We start from the raw sequence: 13,053 nt of genomic DNA on the forward strand, positions 1-13,053 counted from the left end.
TAGAATCTTTTAGAGGCATCTAAGATTGGTAGCATTCAGTAAGAGGATCTAATTGACCCTGAAAATCAGGAGGAGCCTTATGTAATCTGTGTAATAATGTGTAATCCCTGATTTTTTAAAAACTTGTAAATCTTTTAATTTTAGGAGTTAGCCATAAGTAAAACTAGGAGCCTCAACTATAAATAGAGGGTCACCCCACCCTCAGTTGTACATTATGACATCTTTAGACACAATCTATCTTTAGTAATATACTGCATATTCCAGCATTCTCTATTGTGTTCACTAACTTGTGTATTCCACCCTTTCTTCTTCTTGTTTGCCTGTACACTAGTTGCATAGCTTAAACTTAGGTATACGGAGTTAATTCCAAGCCCTAAGACCATACAGATTCAGGCTTAAGTTCGAAGCCCATGACACAATGACCAATTATGTGAATCAGTGGTTCCATTTATACTAGGTTGAATTGCTATTATGATGCTGCCATCAATAGGGTTAAACTAACCTGTCTCACAATGGTCTAAACCTAGCTTATGTTCCCTATTGGCAACACTTGGTGAATTCTACTTCATAATGATAGGAAGACCTGACATCAAAGGATCAAAAAGCAATGTTGCTATGAACGCTTGGTTGCCATAAGTGGGATAGTAGATAGGGATAGTGGGAATCTCATTAATCTATTCAAGCACATTACTAATTAGATGATGAGGCATTTGGCTACCTTAAGAGAGTCATAGTTACTCTTGCCATTTACTCGTGCCTAGTTGAATTTCTTCACTTTGACATTCAGAGCACTGGGTAGAAATCATATTGCTTGAGCATCTGCAGGGACAATCACAATGCTTTGGTTTAATTAAACAGTTGGATTTCCCTTCTCTTTATCAATTTTGAGTCAACTATTCATTACCTAGGAAAGGCCCTCAAGGGAGCTATTCCTAGTTCATCCCCTGGCCGACACGCGATAACCCACTCTCACTGTGGGAATAACTCGAGTAGTGCAATGGTAACTGATGGGTTTAGGACTGGGACCCTTATGCCTAACCCTTAAGCCAATCCTTTTCCTAAGGTTACAGATACAATTTGCTGACTTCATTTGCCTATATTGTTCCATTGACTAGAGGCTATTCATATTAGAGACCTGATGTAATTATTAGTATGATTGGGACTGATAGCACTTGGTCTTCCAAATTTCAAGGGCTATTGAGGGTGAACCAGACATTATGCAACATGTGGCACTCTTCTGGCCTTTGGCTGAGCTATTTCCAAGGTGGGCAGGCCATTAACGAGAAAATATAAACCTTCTTAAGGCCTCTACCTATGTCTTCAGACTCCCTGACATTGCCATCAGTCGTTGCATCTTGATTTAAGAATTTTAACCTAATTCCCTTTTGAAGCTCACATTGGACGCGCTATAAGATGGGCTTCCCTCATCTCTTAGGATCGACTAACCCATGTGCAAGTGCATTTACATGGAACTTTTCTCCTTTTCATTCTTATTTGAATATTTGCTACTACCACTAAGATTTGCACTAATGGCTGCTCTGCTAGAACTTGTACCCTAAGTTTTGCAGTAATCGTTGCACCTTTTAACTCATTGGGGCCTGGCCTTGCCCTGATAATTGAGTTTAGATCATTAAATTAAGTGCCATCCACTTTCGAGGCTACTTGATTTGGTATGTGAGTTATTACAGACTCCTTAGTGAATTTTAACTTCCATGACCACCATCCTGTTGTCTTAATTAACCAACATCCCTTATGGGTTCTAAGTTCATACATAGTTGGGCACTGTAACCTGGCTTTTGATTCATCCCACATCGATAGCTCGACTTACCAAAAATGGCCCACTCAGAGCTCTCAATTTTTTGGCATGGCTCAATGAAGCAACCATGCCATCTTACCTATTTAAAGTTTGAGAATATGTCAAGGATGTTATGCCTCTGATGCCTTTAATCATTGGCCTTACCCAATAGAACTTGCTATGGGCTCCAACTATCCTAAGGGAAACTTTGGAAGGAACTAGTTACTAGATGGTTTGATTAGTCTTTTGACCTTATACTTAATTAGATGAAAGATTTGCATGTCAGTATCACTGTAGGCTTGCACCAAAGTTTTCTCTGGCTTTGCCTTGCTTAGGTATAGTTCACTATCTTTTGGGTCTCGATAGGCATGCTTACACTTGAACCATTTTCAGAAGATCAAGGTCAGTTGGTAGTACACTCATAAGGGATCTTACAAATTAGTTACCTTATGCTTTATGGGTTTTCTAGCCCGTTGACTAGCACATATTCAGACTCCTTGGTCCATGTTTCAAGATGGACCAGATAGGGAAATTGTAGGCTGATGTTAGGAGCACACATGTGCTAAGGCACATTGATATGGCATGTGCTACATTGTTTGATTGCAGTGATGACGTCTACATGGGCATATCGAAAGCCCGAGCTTGGGCTATCATCATTACCTGTATCGGTCTATACCCTGAGCCAATCGGTGGAGCAACTTTCACCTATCTACATCCAACTGGGGTGCATTGCCAGCCTCTATCTACTTCTTTCCCTATATTTTCAAGCACTCTTTCACTTTTTTTTCACAATCCTTTTCATCCTTCCCTTTTAGTATTTGTTCACTATCAATCTTCACCTGTACTCAACCTTGGACAAAATTTATTGCCTAATTGAGACTACATTCCTAAACTACCTGACTCACAAATAGTGCCTCATGGTGTGATAGGGTCCAAGCACAATGGGGCTCTCACCCTTTTTGGCACCCCTTTTAAGGGGACTTAGCCTCAGTCCACCACTAAGGATGTTTTTTCATACTACAATTTGGACACCATGGGTACACAATTCTTAGGGTAGGTTCTTCCTGATTCACTCACCATTACTAGGGAAATCCTAGTAAGTTTCTTTTTATCTACTTATTGATATGCTTAAACACGATGGGTAATCCTGCTTGACCTAAGGTTACAATGCAAACATCAACTGAGTGATGCATTGGTTTTGATAGGGTCTAGATGGACAACAAGTGCATGTCACTAGAGACAAGACACGCTGAGAGATTTACTACCAATGGTAATGGCATTATCATTGTCGAGGACTCACTTTTAGGCCAACCATGACTAATGAGATCACAGGAAGCCATCTTCCACCCTTTCACTTGGAACCTAATAGGCAGGGGGTTAGAGGGGGCAACAATGCATGACACCTAGGTAGGTGTACCCTCAACTAATGGCTGAGGGCACAACTTGCATTTAAAGACTCAATGGTTCATAGGATTCTGCAATTCACACCAAATATTAAATTTTGCTACATTCTTCATTAATACGAGAGCTGAGATATCCATTATCAAAAGTCATTTTGGTCTTTCACAAAAAAAAGAGTCAAGGTACTACACGCGTACGTAAAGCAAATGGGATGGCGATGGCACATGTGCTTTTTTTCATTTTAGTTCCATGGTGCAATTTGTGTCGAGGGTTTGTTATTTGGTTGTAGGAAATTATACTAATCATTTCAATCACTTGGGAAGTGGAACAAATCAACCATCATGGATGCCCGGGGCCAGAAGGGGTTTGGGCACAGAGGTAGCCTTGCCCACACCCTCGATGTTTTGTTAATAGGTTCGTAGGTCGTTCATTAAGCAAGTTTCAACAATGATCCTTCCACAGGTTCACCTATGTAAACCTTGTTATAACTTCTCTTTCTTCTAAATGATAGGGTCTAGTGGACTTTTTATGACATCATGGGTAGTTAACCATCCACATCACTATGATCTAAACACTTCACTAGACCATTCAATTAGTAGAAGCAGCGGGTGGTGTGTACAAAGGGTAGGGACATAGTCAACATGAGTTGATGACTTACGCTTACTAAGAATTCCTCATTGAAGACCAACAATTGCAATGATCTATCCCCATCATGATGAAATTTCAAAGATGACCCAAGCCTATCAACAAAGGCTATAGATTTCTTGAATACATCAGTGTGGGGCAAGTGGCCCAAAACATCTGAAGGCATCACAAACCTATTATTACCTTAAACTTTCTTAGCCTAAGTGGCCATAGTCCCTCTAAGAAGCTAGCCACAAAGGATCACCTCAATGTAGTTGGTTAGTAGACTAAGGTCTCATTTGATAACGAAATTAACCAAACAAATTGCTCCACCAACTAAGAATGGCCATGCACCACCACCTATAAAATCAAGAAAGAGTGCTCCCAATCTATCAATCTTTACTATGTCTAGACCTAGAAGTTTCTTTGTGTTGAGTCAAATTAAGCCTAGGTTCCACTACTAGTGTGCCTTTCTATGAATTCCTTTAAGTTTCAACCTTGTAACCACACTCCCTTTAGAACCCAAAGACTTTAATTTCTCATAAAGTGCTGGCAAAGTCTTAAAAGTAACATCCATCAATCCTTGGTTAATATTGTTTATGGTTAAGACTAAGATAGTATCTAGTTGTCTTCAAGCCCCTAACTTTTGTTCTTGATTAATGAAAACATCATTGGCAAATGCTTTCACAATTGTTCATCTTTCATAAATCTAAGAATTTTGCCTTTGACTATGAAATACAAATGCCTTCGATTATCCCTATTAATCATTACTCTAATGCCAAAGGCCAACACAATAGGATCGAAATCCTATATTGTTATCCAATCCTAATGTATACAAGCATAGGCATACTTTGAGAACTCTAATTTCTTCAAAGTAACAACATCGGAGTTACAACTCAACCAGTTAAGGTTAGGAGCACATTGTTGATAATAGGGATGAGTAGACACATGCTTACCATGAGGTGAATCAAATAACCCAACCATACCTCCAACCATGAGCTTTTTAACTACAACAACTTAAATATACGCGATTAGAGCTAGAATTACAACACCTACAAGCAGTAGACTTGCCTTTCAATAGATCCTTATTAAGGGATTTAGATTGTACCCATTCCAATTACTAGACTCATAAAGCCCAGTATTGCTATTTATTGTCACTATCATGCTTTCTCTCTAGAATCGAACCCTAATTCTCCTTTATTTGTCACCATTGTAGTAGACCATTATCCAACCATTGAAAGTTGATAAGGTAGAAATTTGAATGATGTGTCACTGACACAAAGGTCATGTGATTCGTTAAGTTATCATGAATCATTAGAGTAATGGGCAAAGCTTGCATTGACCTTTTATCCAATAAATGCATCCCTTCCAAAATTTAAGGCTTGTTGCACAAATTAGCTTTAGAGTTACTACGATTATCTGAGTAGTAAATACCATCAAACACACTATAATTGATTTAACAAGCCATTTATAGCTTCACAGTCTAAATTAGTTTGTACTTAAATGTGCATGGCTAAACCTTTGAGACAAGTATATGACTACTAGTAAGATTAACTAGGTAGAATTCTTTTGGGATGTTGGCACTGCAAGCCTCAACACATCGACTAAGCGATGAAAAGAGCCAACATGGAGCACAAGTGTCATGCATGTTGAGCACATAAAATCATAGCATTGGATGAACAAAGGTCAAAAGCCCACACCCATAAAATGTTTTGTGTTTGATAGCATGATTGAACACCAGTGTACTAAAGTGGCCAAAAAGGTTTGGGTGGCACACTTGGGACACAAAGCATGATTGGGGTCTGATAGATTGCCCCTAAGGACACAAGATAGACGAGGGATGGCAAGACATCCGATTTCCATCAATTAAGCTCAGGATCCTAATTATGCCTCTAAGGTATGTAACCAGACGAGGGAGATTAAAAAGGATGATGGGTCAACAATTTGATGCACCGAGCATAGAGCCTACCAACATGCATAACCATAACACAACTCATATGCCCATAGTGTACAAGTGGTAGCATCCATGCACACCAGTCCACAACTCACCCAATTGATTACTCGATGACTGAATAGAGGAAATAATGTATGAGGCCATGTCATAACCATTTAGCATGAGAAAAACACAAGCAAAGGCCATGAGACTACCCCTACCATCCAATAGGCAATAACAACATGACATCACCAATGCCTGGTTTGGCTAGGACTACATACACAAACTTTATTATCACCACCCTAGATGGACATTCTTGATTAAAGGACTTGTTCTTGGGGGGTTCTTTGGTAGCATCGATTGCGTATGTCATGGGTTTCAATCTTAAGCCCTACAATTGTGTAGCCCTAGGTGGGAAACTACCATTGATGTATGCCTAAGTTAGCCTTTAACTGGGTTGAGTGTGCCACTCACTAAGGACTAGTTAGACCCTAAAAACAATCAAACACTATAGCACACCAAAGAGGCATTGGTAAAAGAATACAAGATCTTTTCTATTACTGGAACAATATGGCTTATGTACAAATGTGCTTGAATAGCTTTGTGGGTTCACAAGCTCATTAGATCATAAGTTGGTCCTATAAGGGAGGAGGCACCTCTATTTATAATTGAGCCCTAATGGCCTAAGTGGTTATCAAAAAGCTAATGTATAGCTCTAATATACATTCTAGAGGGTTCTAAGGAGGGAATTTTTTTAAAAAAAAAACTGGTTCCAAACACTTTGTGGCACACTGAGTCCAAAAGTTTCTTGGCTCTCTCATAAAGTGCTTGCACTTTGGGCCTTCCAGAAGCTTTTTTGCCTAATGCGACAATAACCATACCCATTTTCATATTTGGCTCTTCTAAAAGGTTCTATGTCCATGCACCTATCTTGTGTCTAAGGTTATCTAGAGCCTTCACACCTACAGTGCTTGCACCTCTTTTATGGGCTTTCTATAAGCTTTTCCTTAATAGTCTTCAAGCTTAGTATTAGGTAACTCTAGCAAAGACTCATTCTTGTAACCTGGTGCTTTAGTGAGGGTCTGGCCTCTATGCACTGGTGCTTGGGCCTTGGCCTCATTGGTGCACATGAGAGGTGTGACATTTTCCTCCATCTGTTTCATTGATGCCCTCATTATGTCTTCTTTGTAGAACCTGTCGACCTAATCCTAAAACTACCATAATGTTTTAATTGGCTTTTAGCTTATCTTAGTATCTAGCTAACTTTTCTATTGTACCAAGTACTCATGCCTAGGCATTTGTTGCAACTATTGTACTATGTGATTGACTAAGATGCATTCGACCTCTCGATCATAAGAGGCCTTAATGCCCACTAGTGCTTTCTTTGATTGGCCTTAAAAAAGATCATTTGAGTTTTTCTGGTTGGGTTTAAGCATACTTACATGGAAGACCATATGTACCTTAACTATAAGAGTAGCTCAAGCTTGTATGCAGCCTTGCCTACTAGCTTAAAAACTTTGAAAGCACCTTCATACCTACGAGTAAGCCTCTTGTGCATCCCTGGATATCGTAGCATCAAGTGTAGCTTGACTAGTACCATGTCACTTACTTGATACTGCATGTTCCTCCACTTTTAATCAGCCCACTTTTTTGACTACTTTATGGCCTTGTGTAGACACACCTAGGCTAGATCAACTTTTACTTGCCATGCTTTGGCAAATTTACAAGCTGCTAGGTTCAATCTTATGTACCCCAAAGCAATAGCACTGGGTGCACATGGCTACTGCCCTATCACAATCTCAAAGGGTCTTTGATTCATAGCCTCACTTTGCTAAAGATTGTATGAGAATTAAGCTATGTCCAACAATTTGGGCCAATTTCATTAGGAGGCACTAATATAATGTGGAAGGTACCTCTTTAAGAAGCCATTCACCCTCTTAGTCTACCATCTGTTTAAGGGTGCATAATGGTAGAGAACCTCAAGTTAGACCTCTGGAGCCTAAACAGTTCACTCTAAAACTTGTTAATAAATCAACCATCTCAATCATTGATGATGGATTAAGGAACACCTCAGTACTTGACTATGGTTTTAAGGAACAATTAGGTTGCTTCCTTTATTAGGCATTCCTTAGTTGCTGAAACAAAAGTTTCATACTTGGAGAACTGGTCCACCACTATGAAGATGTTGCCATACCCCATCGACTTTGGGTAGTTCAATAACAAAGTCCATAGAGACACTCTCCTATAGGTGTTTGGGAACTATCAGTGGTTCTAAGAGGTCTACTAGGGACTTTTGCTCTATCTTGTCTTATTAGCACACAAGACAAGTTCTAACATAGGCCATCATATCATCCCTTATCCTAGGCCAATAATATAGGTCTTCAATAAGGACTAAAGTGTGGTGCACACCTAGATGGCCTACCCATCTGAGTTGTGAAACTCCTTCATGATTTCCTTTTATAGCTTGCTAAATTGTGGGACAAAGTTGGTTTCCTTTGGTGTAGAGTAGATCACCCTTAAGCTAGAACCATCTAGTATTCCCTTATTTCATATATTCAATTAAGGTTTTGGTTGTGGGATCTTAGATCAGCCTTTTTTTTATATGTGCAAGTAGGGAACCTTTTGGCCTACTAATCATTGCTAGTTTAGCCTTGTGGCTGAGTGTATTTGCCATGACATTGGCCTTTCTTAGCTGGTACTCCATGGTAAAATTAAACTTAGCTAGGAAGTCTTACTAGCAAGCTTGTTTATGAGTAAGCTTCTTTTGACTTTGGAAGTAACTGGTAGCCATGTTGTTGGTCATCACCACAACTTACTTCCCAATAAGTAAGGCCTTCACATACGCAAGCAATGCACCATAACAGTCATCTCTTTCTCTTGGACTATAAATTAATGCTCGATCTCATTAAGCTTTTTACTCTCGAAGGTAATTGGATACCAGTCTTGCATCAACACACTATTAAAAGCAAAGTTGGATGCATTAGTGCTACCTATAGCTTGGTGTAGTCAAGGAGAGCTAGGACTGGCTCCTCAATGATAGCTTGCTTTAGGCGATTTAAGACCTCATGACTCTTAGGACTCTATTCCCAAACTTTTCCCTTCTTGAGAATGTCGATCAAGGGTGCCATAATGGTTGAGTACCCCTTTATGAATCATCAATAGCAATTTGCTAAACCAAGGAATGATTGCAACTCTATGACTTTGGTTGGTAGTTCCCACTCTTGGATTGCACTGACCTTGTCACCATTCATCTAGATTTGACCATTTCCCACAATATGGCCTAATAATAAGACCTCATGCTAGGCGAATGAACATTTCTCCATTTTTATGTATCGTTCATTCTCTCTTAGTACTTGGAACACTTGTCGTAAGTGATCCATATGTTCTTCAAGTGATTAGTTATGGATAACAATATCATCAAGGTACATTATAACAAATCGATCAAAAAAGGGTTTTAGTACCTTGTTCATCAACATTCAAAAGGTTATGGGCGTGTTTATCATACCGAAAGGCATTACTAGGAACTCTATGCCTTATAGTGAGTCACACATGGTGTCTTTGGTTCATCACCTTTAGAATTTTAGATCTAGCTTAGTAAACCACCATGTTCCTCCCAACTGGTTGGACAAGTCAACAATGAGGGAAATAGGATACCTGCTCTTCATCATAAGCTTGTTTAGTGCTTGATAGTCAATGCACATCCATAAGGCCCCATCATACTTTCGTGAAATAGGATCGATGCACCCTATATAACTTTAGGGGGCCTAATGAATCCCTAAATCTATAAGCTTCTTGAGATATCTCCTTAGCTCTTTTAGCTTTGGGGGTGACATCTTATATGGGGCTCAGGCTGGTGGCTTGCCATCGAGCACCAATTAGATCTTATGGTCTACCTACTTTTTAGGTGGTAGTCTCTTGGGCAATTCTACAAGCATGACATCCTTAAAGGACTCCAACACCTCCAAGTGGGTGTTGTCATGCAATTCGTAAAGGTTATCATCCTTTAGGGCCACCAAGAAGCTAGGCTCTTCTTTTTACATGCCCTTCGTAAGCTAGATGGTAGATACTGCTTTGGTTACGGTATTTTGCTCTCATTTCGCTGGGACAATACAATGGCATCGATGGTCTATGATACAAATGTAGTTGGTGAAAGGAACAAGGAGTTCATTGATCCTATCAGGAAAATCTAAGCCAATGACAAAGTCATAGTCATTAAGATAGATTACGTTAATGGATTCCTTGCTTTTCCACACTTTAAGTTGTAACTTGACTCCTTATGCCATGCCAATGATCAAAACCTTTTTGGAGTTAATGATCTTGATCCATCCCACCTTTTTCTTGACCTTAAGCCCTAGTCTCTTAGCCACTCCTTTGAACATGAAGTGATCAGATATACCTATGTCCATCAAGGCTTTCAAGTGTTTCTCTACAATTAAGATTTTGATGAACATGAGCCCCTTTCTCTTATGCCCCTTCTTTGCTAATATAGAACTTAGCATGATCGAACCAAGTCCTTCCTACTTGGGTTGCTCCTTGTACCCCTTGATGATGGCCATAAGCTTGGCTTTATTAGGGTAATCCTTGGCTTAGTGTTGACCATCACACAAAAAACTGGTCATGTGTCCATCCCTTATCATTGCTCATTTGTTCTTCTTCTTGTCTCCCTCCTTGAAGGACTTCCATTTATGCATTGGTGTCTTACCATTGCTACACTTATCCATGTCTCCCTTACCTTTGCCCTTGCCTTTGGGGTTAGAAGACTCAAAGTTGTCCCCTTTGTTGAATTCCATAAAGGATTTAATAGTAGTCATGGCTCAGATGATGTTTTAGGCACCCATCCTTATTAGCTCTTGCTTAGCTCATGGCTTGAGCCTATCCATAAATTTGTAAAGCACCCCATCCTCTCCAAGGTTGGGAATTTGGAGCATAAGTTTTAAGAACTCCACAACATAGTCACATACCTCTCCACATTAGGTGAGCCATCATAGATTGGTGAGTGCAACCTATATGACCTATTATGGGTAAAACTATTGCCTAAACTCCCTTTGGAACTCCTCCCACTTTCCAATGGTAGCACCCCTATGCCTGGTCTCTTTGGACCTACGATGCCACCACAGAAGTGTGATGTTTACAAGATACATAGCGGTGGTGTTTACATTAGTATCATCCCCTTCAATGCCTATTGCATGGAAATACTATTTTATCCCTATAAGAAGTTATCTACATCCTTTGCAGATCATGTCCCCTCGAACTCCTTAGGCTTAGAAACCTCCAGCCTAGTCCTAGAAGCTATTACAAGTATACCTCCCCCTACGATTGCCTCACATACGAAGAGGATTCTCTTAAGCTACTCCATCTCCTCCTTCATGGCCTCTACCAAGGCCTTTAAGGTAGAGTTCTTATGGGTAAGGCTTTTGATTTCATTGAAAAGAGTTTGCTTTAACTTTTTTTGTGATCTTTTTTCCAACTGAGACCAATTCCTCCATTTGGTCTTTATAATTGTCCCATATTTTAGCCATTACCAACTCTACCTTGGCCAACTAGGCATCAAAGGCTGAGATCATGTCCCTACTAGTGCTTTTCTTACCCTTTCTAGTAGTGCATGTCTAACAAGCCTTTTGCCCTTTAGTGTGCTGATGGCTCATTTTAGAAGTAAACATTATCTTGGATTAGGGTCGCACACTGTGCTTTGATACCAACTATCACTGACTTTCATCTTAAGCTTTGCAACCATGCAACCTTTGATAGGAAACTACTATTCATGTATGCATAAGTCAGTCTTTAACCAAGTCGAGTAAGTGTGCCACCCACCAAGGACTAGTTAGACCCTCAAGAAATTGAACACTACAGTACACTAAAAAGGCATTGGTAAAAGAATACAAGATCTTTTCTATTATTGGAAAAATGTGGCTTATGTACAAATGTGCTTGAGTAGCTTTGTGGGTTCACAAGTTCATTAGCTCATAAGTTGGTCCAATGGGGGAAGGGGCACCACTATTTATACTTAAGCCCCCATGGCCTTGATGGTCACTAAGGGGACATGTGTATGGCTCTTCCATACATTTTAAAATGTTCCAAGGCCTCTAGACACATATAAGGTCAGTTAGGGAATTTTTAGTAATAAGCTAGTTTCTGACACTCTATGGCCCACTAGGTCCAGAAGGTTCTAGGCTCTCTCACAAAGTGCCCTTGCCTCAGGCATTCCATAAACTTCCCTGCATGGTGTTATAGTAAACATACCCATTTTTGCATCTAGTTCTTCTAGAAGTTTCTACACCCATGCACCTGGCCTGTGTCTAGGTTTATCTAGAGCCTTTATACCCTTTACACCTATAGTGCCTGCATCACCTTTTTGGGACTTTCTAGAAGCTTTTCCCAAATGGTCTTTAGGCTTAGCATCGGGTAACTCTCGCAGGGACTCATTCTCGTGGCCTGGTGTTTGAGTGAGGGTCTAGCCTTTACGCTTAGGCACTCAAGCCTTAGCCTTGATGGTGGTCTTACAGGGTGTGACACATGCACAAGCTTGGCCAGGCCAAGGCATTTTTATGGTTGATGAGAAGGGACCATGAAACTACCAAATACCCTAAAGACTTGGCTAGACTAAGCCTATGACCACAGCTTCTACTTGCACCCTCTAGGAGTTGTTGGTTGTTTCAGGGACTTGGTCTGGGGTCTGGGGCAACATCAACTATAGGCACAAGCTTGATCTTGGCATAGCTAAGCCCTTTTTCCACATGCATGCCAATCGGTTGAGGCCATAGGCACTTGTAGCTCACTAGAGCAACCAATCATCGGATAGCATGACTAGAAGGCATGCACGGCTTAGATTTTGCTCTAAGGATGTTGCCATGGATGTACACAATGATAGGCCCATCATGCACACCTTTGGATAATCACCCCCTAGAGAGCATGATAGATTTGATAGATTTGCTACCAATAGACATTAAAGTGTCTGTAATGGGGAACTTTTTCAAACAGGCATATCTCACACAACAAGTCCCCAGGTGCTAGTGGTGGTCAAAGCATGTGCTGACACCAAGGCCCAGCATGTGCCGATGGAGTTTGAGGGAGGTGCCCATAGCAAGGGCTAGCATGTGCTAATGGTATTCAAGGCAACTACCTGTACCAAGGGCCATCTTATGCCAATGTTGATCGAGGCATGTGCTCGCACAAGTCTAGATTATACCAATGTTAATCAAGGCATGCGCCCACACTAGGTCTAGATTATGCTAATGCTGATCGAGGCATGTGCTCACACCATGGGCCAGCATATGCCAATGTTGGTTGAGGTAAATGTCCA

At 40.4% G+C, this 13,053-nt stretch overlaps 1 non-coding gene and 2 pseudogenes across 1 annotated transcript; all 3 read right to left on the reverse strand.

The window, feature by feature from the left end:
* Nucleotides 1–324: 324 nt before the first annotated feature.
* LOC149519505 (25S ribosomal RNA) lies at nt 325–2,960 on the reverse strand (annotated as a pseudogene).
* A 232-nt stretch (nt 2,961–3,192) lies between these two features.
* LOC149519506 (5.8S ribosomal RNA) lies at nt 3,193–3,347 on the reverse strand. The gene has a single exon (XR_016341259.1). It is a non-coding gene; the product is annotated as a 5.8S ribosomal RNA (ribosomal RNA).
* Nucleotides 3,348–3,641: 294 nt separating this feature from the next.
* LOC149519507 (18S ribosomal RNA) lies at nt 3,642–5,381 on the reverse strand (annotated as a pseudogene).
* Between the last annotated feature and the right edge of the window lie 7,672 nt (nt 5,382–13,053).

The sequence above is a fragment of the Durio zibethinus genome, chromosome 3, assembly GCF_047325235.1.
Source record: "Durio zibethinus cultivar Kanyao isolate XHJ-2024 chromosome 3, ASM4732523v1, whole genome shotgun sequence".
NCBI lineage: Eukaryota > Viridiplantae > Streptophyta > Magnoliopsida > Malvales > Malvaceae > Durio > Durio zibethinus.